The following is a 20117-nucleotide window of genomic DNA, read 5'->3' as shown; positions in this document are numbered from 1 at the left end:
CTGTGCGTCTGCGAGCGCGAAGCGCAGGGTGGGACGTTGTGTTTGTCGCGGGGCAGGCGTGCGGACTCTGCCTGCTTTCGCACGACGCAGAGCAGCTGTGACACGGCTTCGTGGGGCCCAGGAGCTGAGCTCCCACCTGACCCTGGGTCCCGGCGCTCGCGGCAGTGGGGCGCTGCGCGTGCGCAGAGACTGCGTTTGTGCAGGCGCGCGCTCGTGTAAGGACGCGTGTGAAACCACCGTTGGGACCGCGTGTGCAGGCTCCGTTCTTCTTCCCACCCTCAGACCGTCCTCTGACCCCGGCGGGCTCCTCCGCTCAGCCTGATTCCGACCCAGGGGCCGGGACGACTCCGACGCCCGAGGTCAGGGGTCAGGAGCCCGGTGCCCAGGCCCGCGCCCACCCCCGACCAGACGCCAGCGCCCAGTGCGCCCGTCGGAGGTTCCCGTGACCCGCCTCGCCGGGTTCGACCAACACGCGAAGAGCGGTGCACGCGGCTCGGACAAACGTCCACTCACTAGGTCGCCAGCCGTCCTAAAACGGCCGGACGGAGTCCGCGGGACGGGGCTCCCGGCTTCGGCCGTGGCGGGGCCTCCGCGTGTTCGCCAGCTTGGAGGGCCCGGACGGAGGCTTCACTACGTAGGCATGGCCGTTGGTGACTGGACTCAGTTTCCAGCCCCTCTCCCTTCCTCCCTTCCACAGAGCTGGGGGGTGGGAGTGAAGGCTCGAGCCCTCTAGTCATTTGGTTGGCTCCCCTGACCACCAGCCCCCACACTAGGAGTCCCTTGTCCCTCCCCCCACCCCCACTCCCACACAGCGGTGCCTTTAACATGACAAAAGACACCCTTCACTCGCTCCCCCCTTAGGAATTCCAAGGGTTTGGGGAGCTCAGCGCCAGGAAGGGGCAAAGGACAAGGACCTACTTGTTACTGCAAAGCGCGATACTGCAGCCTCTGTGGTGCAAACGCAGGGTTTGTGGTTGCGCTGGCCTGACCGGATGAATGAACGAGTTCCTGGGGCTAGACACTAAGAGGAAATGTGTGAGGGACTAATTTTTGGATTCCCAATTGTGTGACAAAGCAGTGGTGATATGAAAATAGCAGTTACCAGGGATGATTATCAGGACTTATTATTTACTACCACCCCTGCTGCTAGCACCTACCACATCACAGTCCCTGGTCAAGTGTCTTTTCCACCTTAGGTTTGTTTTTGTTTTGTGTTTTTAAGATTTTATTTATGTATCAGAGAGAAAGTACATGAATGGGGGTGGAAAAGGGAAGGGGGAGAGAGAGACGGAGAGAGGGAGAAACAGACTCCCCCCCCCCCCCCCGCCCCCAGCAGGGAGCCCAGTGTGGCACTCCATCCCAGGACCCCAAGATGGTAACCTCAGTTCAAGGCAGATCCCCAACCGACAGACCCACCCAGGAATCCCACACTTAAGGTTTTATTTAATCCTTTTAACCCTACTCAGAGTTGTTTCTACTTAAATCTCTGGTTTCCAGGTGCATAAATGGAGGCGCAAGGAGGTTAGGAAAGTACTCACCCAAAGGAACAGGGCTAGCAAAGGTCAGAGCTGATTTCCGAATCCAGGTCCTGGGGACTCCAAAACGCCTGTCCCGTTCACCCCTTCAGGGGTTTTTCCTTGGAGGAAGCTGCTTCTTGAACAGGAAGATTCTTCTGCACACCTGGTGGTGCTGGAACAAAGAAAGGGATGGCCAAGAAAATCAAGAAAACCTGCAATCTGGCAGTTCTTCTGTGTTTTCCTTAGACCACCTCCCAAGAGTATCATTCTTTCTGCTGTTTAGGGAAACTTTGGTGGGAAAGTTTGGGAAGCCGTGCACCGAGGAGAACTTTATGAATCCGGACACTGCGTGGCTACAGAGAAACCATAGGGCCAGGGCAGAGATGTCCTAAATCCTGGTAAGGCCCTGTTCTGCCCGTTTCTCTGAATGAGGCAGCCGTCCCGTAAGAATCCTGTGAACGTGTGGAAGGCAGCACACGTTCGTACCGGTTTGTACCGGAACCAGGCCCACAGTCCATTCCGTGTCTTTTGTTCTGTCGGTTTCTCTCTGGCCTCTGGAATTTGGCGACACCTTGAAGCAAACACCTGCTGTTGGGGAAGGCGCTTTCCCTCAGGAGTTCAAGGGCGGAGCGGGGGGGGGGGGGGGGGGGGGGGGGGGTGTGGTCCGGCATCCACAGGCCCTGAGGCTGCTAAGTGAATTCGGGAATGAGAGCATGAATAAATAAATCCTGATAGTTTAAGCGTACAAACCTGAGCTTCAGAGACTGCGCAATTTCTTAAATGAAATTTTGAGAGCCCCGGGTTCAAGCCAGAAATTTCTGGTACAAAGTCACAATGATATTCTAGAGCTTGATCTTAAGCCACTTTTGTATTTAATTTATTCAGTATATTCCTTAGTTTCTATTATGTGGCAAGTGTTTTGCCACGCTGGTATAAAGTAGCAGAATCATAACTAAATAGAGGTGGTCTCCACAGCCGTGGAGACTGATGTAGGAAGGATGTTAGGGCTCAAAGCCAATGTCTAAGAAAGCATTCCTAAGACGTCTTTGGTGCAAAAAGGTGGTTTTATTAAAGCATGGGCACAGGACCTGCGGCAGAAAGAGCTGCACTGGGGGTGGGTGGGGAGGTGCCTGGCTGGCTTAGTGGGTCAAACATTTGCCTTTGGCTCAGATCATGGTCCCAGAGTCCTGGGATTGGGTCCTGCACTGGGCTTCCTGCTTCTCCCTCTGCCCCTGCCCCAAATCACGCTCTCCTCTCTCTCTCAAAAATAAATAAAAATCTTAAAAAAAAAAAAAAAAAAGACACTGGGGTCAGGAGGAGTGGCTCATTATATACTTTCAAGTTGGGAGGGGGTTAGGGATAGTGTAAGTCTCTACAGAATTTTGGAAGCAAGATTTTCAGGACTTTCAGAGGGCTAGCTATTGTTAGAAAAAGGCCATTTATTACCGTCTAATAAAACCTGAGTCATGAGACCCTTCAGATCTACATTGGTGGGTCATACGCTTGGGAGATGAATGCCAACATGTGTTTGAGGGGGTAGTCTATGTAGAGATAAAGGAAGTTTCCAAAAGAACTTTTTTTTAAGATTTTATTTATTTGGCAGAGAGACAGTGAGAGCAGGAACACAAACGCAGGGGATGGGGGGTGGGGAGAGGGAGAAGCAGGCTTCCCACTGAGCAGGGATCACAATGCAGGGCTCCATCCCAGGATTCCAGGATCATGACCTGAGCCTAAAGCAGACGCTTAGCCTCACAGCTGAGCCACCCAGGCGGCCCTCCAACGGAATTTTTATGTTAAAGGAGATTTACAGGATGGGGGGCGGCGGGGGGGTGGTCTAGTGGAATTGCCTTTTATGCTTAGCAAAGTGTCAACATCCTGGCAGCTGAGTTCCCAGAGGAATGTCACTCTACCTTTTTCAAGGACTTGTCAGTGGGCTGTAAGTAATAAGGACATTCAGTAATTTTTCTTCTGCCTTCGTTTCTCACATCAGAACGATAGAAGAAAGCGTTCTGGAGGACTGAAAGGAAAGAAAGGATGTCTCTTTCTCTGACAGAAGAGAGTCCTACAGAGGGAGATGCCGTCACATGTAGCCTCTGCTGCTCGTCTGAGAGGACTTGCTGCCCTCTAGCCTGAGAGAAGGCCCATATAGTCTCTCATGCCAGCTCTTCCCGGGCACAGACTCACGAGCCTTTGAGCCAAGGGGAACAGCTGCCTATTTTGAGACGTTTTGTTGTGTGATAAAAACAAACTCACTAGGACCGCCTGGCTGGCTCAGTGGGTTAAAGCCTCTGCCTTTGGCTCGGGTCTTGGTCTCAGGGTCCTGGGATCGAGCCCCACACTGGGTTCTCTGCTCTGCCGGGAGCCTGCTTCCTCCTCGCTCTCTGCCTGCCTCTCTGCCTACTTGTGATCTCTGTCAAATAAATAAATAAAATTTTCAAGAAAAAAAAGCCTCCCTCCTTTTAGAGTATCAGTCAGGTGTCCCACCACGTGTCGCCGTCGACATCTGCAGTCACACGCTTGGTTTCTTTACACCTGTCCCGGGCAGATCAGCAGGAGAAATTACTGCTTGCCCAAAACGTTCTTAAGCAAACACATTTGGGCCACTGCACAGACGCGTTCTCAGATGACTGAGGATCAGGCTCCTCTGTTTCCCACAGACCTGTATTTTACTTCTCCGATCACAACTGGAAATTTACGCAGTTGATTGTGACATCATATGCATGTGTGTATGTGAGTGTTATACATATAAAACTGTAAAAAGCTAAACAAAGCTTAAAACAATGAACACATATATAAAATGTATATATAAAGAAAACATGTTTATATACAAAATTTATATGTAAAACCTATATTTATGTAAAATATATTTTAAAAACTATAAACATAAACTACATAAACATTAAAACTCTAAATAAATAGGGGCTCCTGGCTGGCTCAGCCGTGCAGCATGTGACTCTTGACTTTGGGGTTGTGAGTTTGATCCCCATATTGGGTGCAGAGATCACTTAAAAAAAATCTTAGGGGGCGCCTGGGTGGCTCAGTGGGTTAAAGCCTCTGCTTTTGGCTTGGGTCATGATCCCAAGGTCCTGGGATTGAGCCCCACATTGGGCTCTCTGCTCAGCAGGGAGCCTGCTTCCTCCTCTCTCTGCCTGCCTCTCTGCCTACTTGTGATCTCTGTCAGTCAAATAAATAAATAAAATCTTTAAAAAAAATCAAAATTTAAAAAAAAAGGAAAAATAATTTAAAAACAAACTAAATATATAAACATAAAAACAAAATTATAAACCTATGTATACATGTCTATAGAAAATGTTTTATATCTAAAACTTATATACAACTTACATAATTTTTAAGTATGAATATATAAATATTCTATGAAAAACATAAAACTACAAAACTAAATAAAACTAAACAAAAACTTGAAATTATAAACATAAAATATATGTGCTCATACATAATTTTTATGTTCAATTGTTTTGAAAGTGTGTGATTTTCACAAGTTTCATTTATATTTTCCTTTTTATCCTAGAGTTGTTTAATGGAAATATTTTATAATTTCTTGTTGTAAACATCTTTTATTTATGTTTTCATTTTCTCCTTTAAATGTCTTCATTTCCTGCATATGAGCATAAATGCCACTTGTCATTTCAATTTTTGGAGGTATGGATGCATTCTTTGTAACCTGACCAAATATATGGTCATAGGAAAAGGAAATGTATGTATGTTTGAAAAGAGGTTTCTTTTTCTCTTTTTTTTTCTTTAAGATTTTATTCATCCATGAAAGAGCGAGAGCGAGTGCACGAGCAGGGGAAGAGGCACGAGGAGAGGGAAAAGCAGATTCCCCCCACCCAGCCAGGAGCCAGGAGCCCGGAGCCTGACATGCGGCTCCATCCCAGGACCCTGGAATCATGACCTGAGCCGAAGGCAGACGCTCAACCATCCGAGCCACCCAGGCGCCCCAGAGGTTTATTTTCTGTTGTCTGTGGTCTGCTCACTTCCAGGCCCTGCATAGGAAGATTCTGAAGAAATGAAGGCAGAGACAGGCCACCCCAAAGGTGTCCCTGGGTAGACTTTTAGTCCTTAGTTAGGCTCCGAGGGAATCAGGAGAAACCATGGCTACCTGAACACTCTTCGTTATAAATTTGCTCAGAGAAACAGAAGTGGGAAGAAACAGACCAAATTGTTGACAGTGGCCATCTATGTAGAACACCAATTCTTTTCAATATTCATCTTGATAGCTTACACTACCCTCCCCTCTTTTTTTCTAAAATAAGAAGTTCTCACTCTTCCCAATGTAAAGCCAGACCACATTATTACGGCTAAACCATAGGAAGTCATACTTATCCATTTACCACAATTCTATCTGATAATAAATAAATTATCTTTGAGATATTTCTCCCTCTAAGTATAATGACTAAGCAGAAAGGGATGTGGTTGGAACAACTGAAGAGCTTTGGGTCCCCTAATCGCTGACAGTTCAGTTCCTCCGGCTGGACCCCTTCCTGCGGAAATCAAAGAGCGATGCCCCAGGCACTGACCTGGGCTTCTCCCGAAAGGGGGGCCCCGTGGGAGCATTCAGGGCGACTTCCCAGCAGCTCCCACCGCGGCAGCACTGTCTCCCCCAGAGAAGGAGCCACCGTTGTTGGAAGGTCCTGGTTAAAAATGCCTGGCTCTGAGCAGGACAAGTCGGTGGGCGGCAAAGGAGACAGGACCCGCGTGATGCCCCTCCTTCTAGTTGTGCAGTGTCCGTGGGGCACAGCGCAGGGCGAGAGGGTGCGTGTCTAGCCCAGGAGACCCATCTCTCAGTGCCATCCTCAAATGTTCCTGGACTATGCGAGCAGATTAATTGGGTATCCGGGAAGCATGAGTTCCTCTCTCTGGAACTTGAGAGAAAGGGCCCATTTCCTCGTGCTCGCAAAGGAGAGATCAACAATAGCACCTTTTTATTCAGAGGGATGAAAAGGATTCTGGAGGGAATGAACAAGCACAGATAGTATTTGCAGTACTGAGGTTTGTTTGTTTGTCTTTAAGGTTTTATTTGAGACAGAGAGAGAAAGAGAAGGAGAGAGAGAACACTAGCAGGGGGAGCGGCAGAGGGAGAGGGGGAAGCAGGCTCCCCGCTGAGCAGGCAGCTCGATGCGGGACTTGATCCCAGGACACCGGGACCCTGACCTGAGCCGAAGGCAGACGCCTCACTAAGCCACCCAGGAGCCCCAAAACGGATGCTTCTCGGGGTGGCAAAATCATAGGCACTTTGGATCTCACTGCACATAGCTTGACGACTGATGTCTTACTCACCCTGGTCACTTTCACGTGCGTGACGTGTTCCGGGCAGCTAGAGGACCCCGGCACGTGGGCAGCACTCAGCAGCCAGATGGAACGGAGAGACCGATCACAGCCTTTCTCACTGCCAGTGGCTCTAACCCTCGGGGGCCGCGAGGCGGCCTACAGAGAGAGTTTGGCTCAACACAGTTCGGGGAGGGGTCGTACAGTTCCACAGCATCCGGCGGGCGGAGGCCAGGGGCACTGCCAACATCACACAGGGGACACGACTGCTCTCCCTGAAGAGCTGCCCTGACCGAATTTCGCCAGTGACGGGGCTCACAGCCCTGCCTTATATGGACAGAAACTTCTTCCACGTGACTTTTCAACAGATTCATAGTTCTGCGTTTTGCAGTATACTCTGATTTAGCCAATCCTCTCAACCACTCATACGGTTTCTCCCTTAAATATACCGTCATTCCCGGGGCGCCTGGGTGGCTCAGTCAGTTAAGCGGCTGCCTTCGGCTCAGGTCATGATCCTGGGGTCCTGGGATGGAGTCCTGAGTCAGGCTCCCCGCTCAGTGGGGAGCCTGCTTCTCTCTCTGCCTGCTGCTCCCCCTGCTTGTGCTGTCAAATAAATAAAATCTTAAAAAAAAATTTAAAAAGCCTTCCTTCAGACTGAAGGGGGGCACCAGGCCCCCCCGGAAAAGGATGCCTCACCCGCTCCGTGGGCTGAGATGTCCGTCGGGACTCAGCCGCGGTGCCTTCTGGGCTCTGCACCGGCCTCCAGCCCATCTGAGCGAGGGGCTCCCCGGCCTCCCTCTGAGAGGCCTGGTGGTGGGCTTATGGGCGGCGTCATCGACCTGACTCTGATCAGAAGTTACTCCCTCCTGCACTTCACCTCAAGACCACTTTGGAGAGCTCTGCCATGTGAACAGGGAAGGGGGGTGTGGGTTACGGGGACGAGGCTGTGGGGGGCTAGCCATGCCCGCAGGGACATTTCCTGTGACACACAACTCCTTGTCAACTTCCATTCCAGTCTGCTGTGTCTTACGACACCCTGGGTGTCCCCATTCTGGACTTTAGGGACGTGGTGTCCCTGGCCCTTCAGAAGACTGACTCTGCCTTGGTCACAAGGGCCGCATTCCTAACCACAGCCGTCACGGCAGCCTCCCGCCGGCTCTGGTGGCTGGAGCAACCACATCGACTCTTTCCATGCCAGTGGCAAGATACCTGGGACTTTACCAAATTCCCCTGGTGAGTAGCCCTGTGACCCTATACATCCCTATTACAAGCATCACTGGCTTTGTTTTCTTTCAAAAAATTTATTTATTTGAGAGAGAAAGTCCGCAGGAGAGCGGGGTGAGGAACAGAGGGAGAGGGAGTGTCCTCAGACAGACTCCCTGAGATCACGACCTGAGCTGAAATCCTGAAATCGAGAGCCTAATGCCCAACTGGCCGAGCCATCCAGGCGCCCCTGGCTTCTTATTTTCACGAAACCAGTCAATTTTTTTGAGCCTCTTGGTCCTACACTACAAAGTGAGGAAAACGACAGTCTTCCTGGAGGCTGCGGAAGGATGGGGGAATGACGTGAAAGTGAGGGGTGAGGACAGGCAAAATCCCAGCGTGGTGGCATTTTGATTCTTCCCTCCTCGTCTCCATCTGTCTCTTCCTTCCTGTTATCACTGGCAGTTCTGTGCACCACACACTGACGTATCCGAAATCATATTAAGATCTCACACTCTCTGATTGTCAGGCTACCAGCCTTTCAAGTTCTTGGGTGACAGTCGTATCTTGCCCAAGGATACTATTTACACATCACAACCGTTACAAAAACAGCCATGATAGTGGCAACCCTTGAAGGAGCGTGCTGACTTCCTGGGATTTTTCTAAGAAATTCTCATCTTGGAGAATCTGCGGTAGAGAGGAATTGTGCCTTCACTCTTGACTGGGGATTTCAGAAGCCGTGAGCCCCAACCCCGGTACCAGCCAGGGGAGGAGAAGAAAATGGTGCATGGAGTGTTCTCAAAAGAAAGCCTGATTTCACTCTCCATTCTTTCTTGTGTTCCTGCCTGGCTGTCAGAGAGAGGTCTGTACCCATGGTGTTTTCAGGCTTCAGACCTGGATTCAAACGCAGCTTTTAAAAAGAAAGATATACAAATGAACACCAAAAACAATTGTCCGGCCCTCTGAAAGACTTAGGTCACGTGACATATTTCAAAAAATGCTATGGAAGGATATTCTCTCCTCCTATTTAATCTAGCTTGTGTTCAGTGCCAGATAAATGGGGCTAGCCAGCCAGAGAGAGAAATTCTGAATTATGTCCAGCATGCTGAAAGATGGGACAGAGGCACAGTGGTGCAGTGTGGTGGTTGCCACAGAAACTGAGACACATTCCAATTAAAGTAGCTTTCTCGAAAGGGGAAGTGGGATTTGAATTTTAAGTTAAGAGATGAGATATTTACCCACCACGCCATGCCTGCAAATGACACCCTCTCAACAAAAGAGAAAACAGTGTTGAGAAGCCTGGGGATCTGTTACGTTGGCGTCAGACATGCAAGTTTTATATCGCACTCTCCTGCTATCCATGTTTTCGCTCACTCCTCCCAAATCATTGTACCCTTCATCCTGCTTCTTTTTTTTTTTTTTTTAAAGATTTTATTTGAGGGGCGCCTGGGTGGCTCAGTGGGTTAAAGCCTCTGCCTTCGGCTCGGGTCATGATCCCGGGGTCCTGGGATCGAGCCCCACATCGGGCTCTCTGCTCCGCGGGGAGCCTGCTTCCCCCTCTCTCTCTGCCTGCCTCTCTGCCTACTTGTGATCTCTGTCTGTCAAATAAATAAAATCTTTAAAAAAAAAAAAAAAGATTTTATTTGAGAGAGAAAGAGCACGTGATCAGGGGTGGGGGGAGCAGAGCGAGAGGGACAAGGAGATTCCCTGCTGAGCAGGGATCCCGATGAGGGGCTGGATCCTAGGACCCCAGGTTCACCACCTGAGCCGAAGGCAGACAGTTAACCAGCTGAGCCAGCCAAGCGTCCCCCCTTCAACTTTCTTGATGCAAAGAAATGTCAATTTCACTATAAATTAAAAAAAAATAATCCACAGAAATAAAATCTTTTTAAAAAGGTGAGGGAGGGGCGCCTGGGTGGCTCAGTGGGTTAAGCCTCTGCCTTCGGCTCAGGCTCAGGGTCCTGGGATTGAGTCCCATATCAGGCTCTCTGCTCAGCAGGGAGCCTGCTTCCCCTTCTCTCTCTGCCTGCCTCTCTGTCTACCTGTGATCTCTCTCTCTCTGTCAAATGAATAAATAAAATCTTTAAAAAAAAAAAAAAGGTGAGGGAGAGCCTGGCGGGCTCAGTCTGTGGGGCATGCAACTCTTGATCTCAGGGCTGTGAGTTCAAGCCCCACACTGGGTAGAGAGAAAAAAAAATAAAATGTTAAAAGAAAAAGAGAATCCACATGAAGTACAAATCCGTAAAAAATACAATAGTACCAATAATTTAAGATTGAATCAAGAGCAAAGAAAAACGGGGCAGGGCCAACTTAAGACCCAGACCTCATGAGTCCTCATACCCACGGCTCCTGCCTTACTTCTGGAGAGTCCATTTCACAAAGCCCATAGAAAAGAAATCTCCCTCGATGCCACAGAGTTATCCTTGCTAAGTTTGAAATTATGGAGAAATGTTTCCAGAAGGTTCGGCAGTCTTTATGCCAGTGCCGCCTCAAAGGCAAGGACATTCAGCAAGGGTGCCATCAGGCAGGCGGCCGGGAGGGGCCCCACAGGCAAGCTCTCTTGCTCTGACAAATCCTCCATTTTCTGTTTGAAGTCGCTACCCTTCTCCGGGCAGTCCCTTGTCTTTGGGCAGAGGCGCCCCGGCTTGCTTCCGTGAGCGCTGCAGATGCCGCGCGCCCAGCAGTGTGATCCCGCTGACTCGCCACGGTGTTTGGGGTGCGGAAGGCACCGAGCAACAGCGGCCACAGACCACACGGTTTCTCTGTCGTCTGTGGCGGCTTCTGCACAACAGCGACAGAGTCCGACAATTGTGATGGAGGCTGGGTGCTGGCAAGGCTGAAGTATTTGCCACGCAAGCCCTTTCAGTAATAAAGTTGGACGGTCCCTGACCTGCACAGGCGAGTGGAGTCTAATTATTTATAACGGGAAGGACTGGAACACCCAGCGCTTTGTTCTTTGGGTCCTTCACGTTTCTCCATCTTCCAGCGAATTCTCTGCCCTGATTCTTGTGCTGCTAATGTAATACAGCACTGCAAAATCCCGTACCCCTGCCTTTCATCTTCTGGAGTCCGCATCACAAGATACTGTCTGTCCCTCAGCCCCTCTATGTGTTTGCATCTGGGGTGTTTATTAATAATAACAATAACGAGTGTCAAATGTGTCATGCCTTTTGCAGAAGAAGCCAGAAAAGAAATGATAAAAAGAAATGGAAATGGTTACTTCCAGAGAATCCATGGAAATGAGATGTGAGTGAAACCTTCCTTTGTCTAACTTTTTATATAAATTTCACTTTTTAAAATTTCACTTTAAAGTATTTTATTTATTTATTGACAGAGCACAAACAGGGGGAGCAGCAGGCAGAAGGAGAAGCAGGCTCCCCGCTGAACGGGGAGCCCGATGCAGGGCTCATTCCAGGACCCTGAGGCTGTGACCTGAGCTGAAGGCAGATGCTTAACGACTGAACTACCCAGGCGCCCCTAAATTTGACTTTTGAACCATGTGGACATTGTACATATTAAAACTGAAAAAACAATTCCATTTTACTTTTTAAACAGTTTATTTATTGGGGTGCCTGGGTGGCTCAGTTGGTTGAGTGTCCCAACTCTTGATTTCAACTCAGGTCAACTCTGGATCCTGAGATGAGCCCCGTGTCTGGCTCTGTGCTCAGCACGGGGTTGGCTTGTCCCTCCCTCTCCCCCTCTGCCCTTCCTTGCACTTGTGCATATTCTCTCTCTCCCTAAAGTAAATAAATACAAATTTAAAACATTTTATTTTTAGATTTTATTTATTTATTTGACAGAGAGAGATCACAATCAGGCAGAGAGGCAGGCAGAGAGAGAGGGGGAAGCAGGCTCCCTGCCGAGCAGAGAGCCCGATGCGGGGCTCGATCCCAGGACCCTGAGATCATGACCTGAGCCGAAGGCAGCGGCTTAACCCACTGAGCCACCCAGGCGCCCCAATAAATACAAATTTAAAAACAAAACAAATTCTATGGGCGCCTGGGTGGCTTAAGCATCTGCCTTAGGCTCAGGTTGTGATCCCAGGGTCCTGGGATCAAGCGAGCCCCTCATCAAGTTCCCTGCGCAGCAGACAGTCTGTTTCTCCTTCTGCCCCAGCCCCCAACTTTGAGCTCTCTCTCTCTCTCAAATTAATAAATATTTTTAAAAAGATTTATTTATTTATTTATTTATTTGACAGACAGATCACAAGTAGGCAGAGAGGCAGGCAGAGAGAGAGAGAGGGAAGCAGGCTCCCCGCTGAGCAGAGAGCCCGACGCGGGGCTCGATCCCAGGACCCTGGGATCATGACCCGAGCCGAAGGCAGAGGCTTTAACCCACTGAGCCACCCAGGCGCCCCATCAAATTAATAAATATATTTTTAAAACTCTAAAGATTTATTTAGAGAGAGTGTGCAAGCGGAAGGGAATCTCAGACAGACTCCACACTGAGCACAGAGCCTGATGTGGGCTCAAACTCACAACCCCAAGATCATGACTGAAGCCAAAGTCAAGAGTCGGACACTTAACCAACTGAGCCTCCAGGCACTCCCAAGAGTCAATTTTATAAACATCTAAAGCTGTGTGGCCTTGAGGAGGGCACTGAACCTCTCTGTGCCAGTCTGGGTAACAGCAGAGTCCACCTCAATGACTCGGTATAGAAACCCAATGAAATCACTTATAGACTGCACTTGGCAAAACATCTAGCTTGTGCCTAGGGCTAAAGAAACGTTCGCTATTATAAACTACTGGCTTTAAGGCTGAGCTAATAATCACTACCCTTCAAGTTGCAGGGAAAATGATATGACAATAATGCAGGTAAAGCATGGGACACGTAACAGGCACTCGATAAAAAGCCACTGGAATGCTAAGGTTCTCCAGAGAACCGGACCCATACAGTGCAGGCGAAGAGATTTATTATGGCGAGTTGGCTCGTGTGTTTACGGGGTCTGGGAAGACCGACAGCCTGCCGTCCGCACGCTGGACACCCAGGAAAGCCTGTGTTGCACATTCCAGGGTCAGGGTCAGTCTGAGAGAATCTGCCCTTCGCCCACTGTTTTGGGCTTTTTGTGCTATTTGGGCCCCTAGCCAGCTGGTGCTGCCCAGCAGAAAGAGGAGCGCCTTCCGCATCAGTCAGTCTGCGGAGGCAGATGCCAACGTCTTCTGGAAACACCCTCAGATTCCCCCAGAACTCAGCTTTAACTGAGTATCTGAGCTGTCCACGATCCAATCAAGTTGACACATAAAATTCACCACTGCGGGCGCCAAAAACGGGGTGAGGGCCCCACTGATTTTAATAAAAAATCCTGCAAGAGCAAACAAACAGGTGTCACGATTTGGTGGGCCACAGGCTACACAGCCGGCCTCCGGATGTGTTTGGCCAATACAGCGTTCGCGGAACAATTTCTGAGTATCCACCTCTAAAAATAGAGACGCTTTCCACATGAATTGGGATTTCTTGGGGGAAAAAATCACAATTGAGGGGAATTCTAGGTCTGCACCCCTGCGTGGCAACACTCTTCTGGGGATTTGGGATGGATTCCATCTTCAACTATCCCCATCGCTCGCCATGACTCCCAGCCTGCCAGCATCCCTCACCTGCACCATCTGTCTGGCGAGAGCCGAGTTCGAGAACCGGGGCTCGCAAGCAACCCCCCTCGGAGCTCCGCCACGCAATGGCGGGATGTGGCCACCAGGTGGCACCATGGCGTGTGCCGTTCAACCACTAGAGGGCGCGCGAGTACTCCCCGGGCGCGCAGCAGCTTTCAGAAAGCGACTCCCATCGGAGGTGGTCCTACTGGGTGCTGGGAGCACCAGGTGTGACTTCCTTAGTCCTCACAAGGGAGTTGTGCCTCCTGGCAGCAGGGGGAACTGAGGCTCAGAGAGAGGCCGCATTTGTTAGACCAGGCAAAGCATCTCTCCGGGGGGCCAGAGGGGTTTAAGGACCTACTGTGTGTCCCAGGTTTGTCAGAACTGCTGCTGCTCGGGGTGTGCTCCGCAGATGCACCTCGTGACCTTTATTATCAGAGTTACTGAGACACGATAACTAGATGCATCTGACCGTCAGCCCTGTGGCTGCTCCCGACAGGGAGGGAACCGGACACTGGGCTGGTCCACAGCACGCTGAGTCACGGCCACACTACTCAGCCTCCTTGGTGGCTGGTGTGCGTAGAACATGGGCAGAGTGACGTACCACCTTTACCCTCTTTCACCCAATCTGTCCCTTCCTTTACACTGCACGGCACTTCTTCCCAGAAGTCCTCCTGGAGCAACCCTGGCCCTGCCTTCCCCTCTCCCAGCATGGGGGAAGGAAGTACTGACTTGCTTGTGGTCCCTTGAGATCCCATACATTTTCTCATCACAGCACGTGCCACACTCATGGCTGCGCATTCATCTGTCTGCCCACGGCCTGCCCACACCACCCCATCCCAAAGGACGCCGAGGTGCAGCTGTCACCCTCGCCCCAGCGTGGGCTCTGAGTTGCAGGAATGAATGAGGAGGTCCTTCTTGGGGTAAGATGTCCTGGCCGCCAGCCTGGACTGGGCACCGGAGGAGCTCCTTCTCCCTTCCCATCTGACTGAGACAGAATCGACACGTAGTAGGTAATACTGTGTGAGTTTAAGGTACACACTGTGGGGACTCCACACCCTTGTGTTGCCAAAATTATCGCTATTGTTCACTAACGCCTCCGTCCAGCCGTGCAATTACCATTTCCTTAAAAATTGGAGCAGCACCGGGCACCTGGGTGGCCCAGTTGGGGGAAGCATCCTTCGGCTCAGGTCATAATCCCAGGCTCCCGGGACCGAGTCGCACATTGGGCTCTCTGCTCAGCGGGGAATCTGCTTCTCCCTCTGCCCCTCACCTGGCTCATGATCTCTCTCTCTCTCTCTCAAATAAATAAAATCTTAAAAGAAAAAAAATTGGAGAAGCACCCGCTGGGCCCAAATGAAGCCCAGTCTCTGGCATGGAGCCCCAGGTGACCCCAAAGTAAATGGAAGCGTGCGGCGCAGACCCTGGTGCTCCTGTCATGATCTCGTTTAAGCCAAAAGAGAGCAGGAGCCTTTCTTGGGGGGAACGGGGCCCCAGGAACCTAGAAAGGGGTTCCGTGTTCTGACCCCGCCTCTAGCTGCAATGCCTGTTGTCTGTGGTGTCGCTAGTAATTCTCTGCACCAGTGGGGCGTCCTACAATTCAACTCAGTTCTGACGCTGTCACCACACAGTGCATCACATCCCACAGGCGAAGGGCTCGGTCCCATAAGACTAGCCTCCCCCAACCTTCAGACACCAATCCAGGTTGTCCCTGAGCTTCTGACCAACCAGCTGTCACTCAGAGGGTCCCAGGACCTCCTCCTCAGGCTCAATTAATTTGCTAGAGCAGCTCACAGAATTCAGAAAAACATCCGACTCACTAGAAAACTGGTTTATTATAAAAGCAGGTAACCCGAGAACAGCCAGATGGGAGAGATGCTTAGGGCCAGGTATGGAGGAAGGGTGTGTGAAGCGCTCCCCACATCTGCCCTCGTTCACCAACCTGGAAGCTCTCCGAAGCCCTCCCTTTCAGGGTTTTGTGGTGGTGCATTATATAGGCATCACTGACGAAATCACTGGCCATTGGTGTTGGATTCAGCCTCCGGCCCCTCTCCCAACCCCAGAGATCAGGGATGGGACTGGAAGTTGCTACCAGCCAAGACTTGGTTGGCTGGTTCCCTTGGTAACCAGACCCACCCCTGGGTGTTTGCCCAAAGTCCCCTCATACATCAGTTAAAGGCACCTTCATCACTCATCAGTTCTCAGGAATTCCCAGGTTTTAGGAGCTCTGTGCCAGGAAGGGGGGTGAGGACCAAATAAATACTTGTTTTTTTGTGTGTTTTTTTTTAAAGATTTTATTTATTTATTTGACAGAGAGAGATCACAAGTAGACGGAGAGGCAGGCAGAGAGAGAGAGAGAGGGAAGCAGGCTTCTTGCTGAGCAGAGAGCCCAATGTGGGACTCGATCCCAGGACCCTGAGATCATGACCTGAGCCAAAGGCAGCGCGGCTCAACCCACTGAGCCACCCAGGTGCCCATAAATACTTGTTTTTATCTAATCACTATAATATCATTCTAATCATTCTAATCATCTAATCACGGCTAACTGGGGAGGTTCTGACACCCAGCAGATGTGCTGGGCCTGCCCAACCGAGAAAGCCTGCTCTGGGAGTGACTTTCTTATTGGCGAAATGGGAACTGTCAAGGGTAAACTATATTCGCGGGTTAGAGTGAAGGTTTAGTAAACAGCAAAGTGTGTCTGCTTTACACACTTCGCCACATTATGACTAGTCAGTACACCACAACTCTCATTAGTGATACAAATTCTATTAAACAGCTAATATGTATCATTTTTAAAAAGGTTTTTATTTATTTATGAGAGTGAGAGAAAGCACGAGTGGGGGTGGGGGGAGGTAGAGGCAGCAGGAGAAGCAGGCTCCCTGATGAGCTGGAAGTCGAATGTGGGGCTCGATCCCATGACCCTGAGATCAAGAGCTGAGCAGAAAGCAGACTCTTAACTGACTGAGCCACCCCAGGTGACCTAAGCTGATTTTTTTTTTTTAAGATTTTTTTTTTATTTATTTATTTGACAGAGAGAGATCACAAGTAGATGGAGAGGCAGGCAGAGAGAGAGAGAGAGGGAAGCAGGCTTCTTGCAGAGCAGAGAGCCCGATGTGAGACTCGATCCCAGGACCCTGAGATCATGACCTGAGCCGAAGGCAGCGGCTTAACCCACTGAGCCACCCAGGAGCCCCCCTAAGCTGATTTTTAAAAGCAGGTTATTTTTCAAAAAATATTTTATTTATTTATTTGACAGAGAGAGATCACAAGTAGGTGGAGCACCAAGCAGAGGGAGAGGGAGAAGCAGGCTCTACGCTGAGCAGAGAGCCTGGTGTGGGGCTCGATCCCAGGCCCCCGAGATCATGACCTGAGCCGAAAGGCAGAGGCTTAACCCACTGAGCCACCCAGGCGCCCAAAGCAGGTTATTTTTAAGAAACTGCAAACACAAGACAAGCTCTAAAAACTGAGCCGTGGTGACCCTTTGTAAGTGACATTTATGTTTCTAAGGGAAATCCCCATTTGTGAGGGTGTCTCTGTGTAAGAGGGCGAGGACTCGAAATTTCTAGGAATTTCCCATCAATGGAAAATCTGCACAAGGACCTGCTCTTGCTCGCTGGGCTTTTCAAGGTCACTTCCATGACTGACTCCCACCACCTTCTGTCTCCAGGGAAGCCGGTATTAGAGGCGACGGCTTCCACCACTTCACTCACTCTGTTTTCCTGGGTCTCTCCCTTGTGCACAGATAGTACAAACCTTATGAAGCTTTTGGTTTCCTCCTGTTAATCTGTCTTATACCAATTTAATGATCAGACCAGCCAAAGAACCTAGAGGAGAAGGGCACACTTTTCTGCCTCTGAGTCGGCTGCTTGGGGAGGGAAGTGAGAGCCGGGTGTTGGCATTTCACTTGGACCCTGAGAAACACCCCAACTGGCAGCTCATGTCGGCGTTAATAAAGTAGGGGCGTTGCCTAGGTCAGTGGTCAGTTTGGGTTTTCTTAAGCGATCCAACCATTACCAAATGACCTCTTGCCTACATGAGGAGGTGGTGGGGTGGACAGCAGCCTCTTCCCATACCTTCCCCGCCCCCCGCCCCGCAGCAGGAATGCTGCCTCTGGAACACCACCAGCCTAGCTCCAGACCAGCTCTCATGGGTGAGCTGAGAAATAAGCACTAACAGCATTACAGGGGATCCTCTGGGGCTGGACTTCACTGCGTGTGGTACGACGTGGCGCCCACATCACACACCAGCCCCCGGATGCTGGGCTCCCGGCCCATCTTCGCTTCTGCACAAGTTGGCTACAGATTCAGAGGCTCCCACTAGTACGGGGCTAGTACAAGTCAGGGAAGCACTATATTTATGGTTACACCTTTATTACAAAATATATTGTGGGGAAGAAAAATGACAGATTCAGAGAGAGAGAGAAAGGTCTGGTCCCTTCATCCCTTTATAAGGACGCCATCCATCCGAGGGTCTCCACCACAAAGACCTCGTCCAAACCCAATCACTTCCCAAAGGCCCCACCTGTGAACACCAAAATATTAACACTTAGGGATTCAACATATGGATGGGAGGGGGGGTGGACACAACAGCTTCTAGAAGCTGGAAGAAGCAAAGAAATGGAGTCTTCCCTGGGCTGTTCACTTAGCACAGGAGGTAACTTGACAACTGTTTGGGGTAAATTCTCTACCCTTCCGAGGGTTTTCTGGATGGCCTAAGAATTAAACTGACACGGGACAGATGCACAGGGGAAAACCAAATTTAATTCTGCACATGCAGGATCCCCACATACACGAGAGGTTCCAAGACAGGAAGGCTGAGGCAGGTCTCCGTGCCACGTGGAGCTAAGGACGGGGCAGGGGGCCGGGGCCTCAGAGGGGAGCAGGGCACTAAGAACACACGTGTGGTAATAGATGTCTGCCCTGCCGTGCAGATGGGGCCCTCAGATAAAACCCGTCTTCGGTAATAGCTCTAATTCTGGAAAAGACCCCCAGTTTAGAGTCTTCTAGGTAGTTAGTTAAGTGAAGGGTGAAAGTTTCTCTGGGGCCTACAGGGTCTCGATCGCCTTGAGCCCCAAACAGTCCACATGCCAAAGCCAAAGTGGGCCAAAGACCTCTTTGGGATTTAGGAATGAAAACATTAATGAATGTCAGAGCACAACACATCAGTTATAGACAGTTTGGTCCATGTTTCAACCCTACCACACATTAGAATCTTCTGAGGAGTTTTACAACACCGTGCACTTAGTTGTGACCATAACAATTTGAACGCTCTCCGGCGGTGGACATGGGCACAGTATTATTTTTTTTACAGCTTCCAAGTGTCTCTGAGGTACAACCAAGCTTGAGAACCAATCAATCTACAAAGTTTTGGGTTTTTTTAAGATTTCATTTTTAAGGGGCGCCTGGGGGGCTCAGTCAGTGAAGCGTCTGCCTTCAGTTCAGGTCATGATCCCAGGGTGCTGGGATAGAGCTCTGCATCAGGTTCCTTGCTCAGTGGGGAGCCTGCTTTTCCCTTTCCCTCTGCCTGCTCTCCCCCCTGCTTGTACACACTCTGTGTCAAATAAATAAATAAAATCTTAAAAAAAAAAAAAGATTTTATTTTCACGTAATCTCTACAGCCAACATGGGGCTTGAACTCACAACCCCCAGATCAACAGTGGCATGCTCCACCCACTGAGCCACCCAGGTGCCCCTCTACAAAGTGTATTTTTAAAATGAAACTTCAGGGCGCCTGGGTGGTTCCGTTGGTTAAGCAACTGCCTTCAGCTCAGGTCATGATCCCAGAGTCCCGTGATCAAGTCCCGCATTGGGCTCCCAGCTCTGCGGAGAGTCTGCTTCTCCCTCTGACCTTCTCCCTTCTCATGCTCACTCTCTCTCTCTCTTAAATAAATAAAATGTTTTGGAAAAAGAAAGATGAAACTTCATTGTTCTGCCCAAATGGAAACCCTGCATCACTTGCCATAAGATACTCCTAACAGTAAACACAGTGAAAAAGAGATATAACCTGAAATAAGGGGATTGGTGAGCATTAGAACTGCTACAGATAAACTTACTCCTTCACTGAGAAGGCCTGAAAAAGATCTGAAAAAAATAACAACTTCCTGATTCAGAATTGCCATGCTTTATGCCTCCCGGGTTGACCAGGGCACTGACCTAGTTAGACCCTGATTTCAGACACAGGGCGAGGGAAACATGAGTTGGCCCAATTTTGCTAGTCGATTTTAAGACGAATAGTAGGGACGCCTGGGTGGCTCAGTGATTAAGCGTCTGCCTTGGGCTCAGGTCGTGATCCCAGGGTCCTGGGATCGAGCCCCACATGGGCTCTCTGCTCAGCAGGGAGCCTGCTTCCCCTCTCCCACTCCCTCTGCTTCTGTTCCGTCTCTCGCTGTGAAATAAATAAATAAAATCTTAAAAACCAGACAAACAAATACTAGGAAGCAGTGAAGGCCTATGTGACACTAGGAAGAAAAGACGCCGGATGCTGAAGGGAGGAAAGCGGGGCGAGGACGGGGCGGCAGACGCCGGAT

The 20117-nt window shown here is 50.0% G+C and overlaps 1 protein-coding gene and 1 long non-coding RNA gene across 5 annotated transcripts in view; one reads left to right on the top strand and one right to left on the bottom strand.

Annotated features, from left to right (window-relative positions):
• ZNF667 (zinc finger protein 667) overlaps positions 1–20117 on the bottom strand; it is a 47454-nt gene that overhangs the window by 26398 nt on the left and 939 nt on the right. For 2 of the 4 annotated variants that reach the window (XM_047711650.1, XM_047711653.1), the window contains exon 2: positions 1539–1689. The exons of the other annotated variants lie outside the window; for them this stretch is intronic. The gene's annotated coding sequence lies outside the window, so the exon portion shown is untranslated. The remainder of the gene's footprint in view (positions 1–1538; positions 1690–20117) is intronic. 4 annotated transcript variants of the gene reach the window in all.
• Positions 7785–11544, top strand: LOC125089453 (uncharacterized). Its single transcript, XR_007123954.1, has 3 exons — positions 7785–8036; positions 11183–11252; positions 11341–11544. It is a non-coding gene; the product is annotated as an uncharacterized LOC125089453 (long non-coding RNA).

Source organism: Lutra lutra, chromosome 17 (genome assembly GCF_902655055.1).
Source record: "Lutra lutra chromosome 17, mLutLut1.2, whole genome shotgun sequence".
NCBI lineage: Eukaryota > Metazoa > Chordata > Mammalia > Carnivora > Mustelidae > Lutra > Lutra lutra.
Note: the sequence above shows the minus strand (reverse complement) of the source record. Positions and strands in the feature narration are given on the sequence as shown.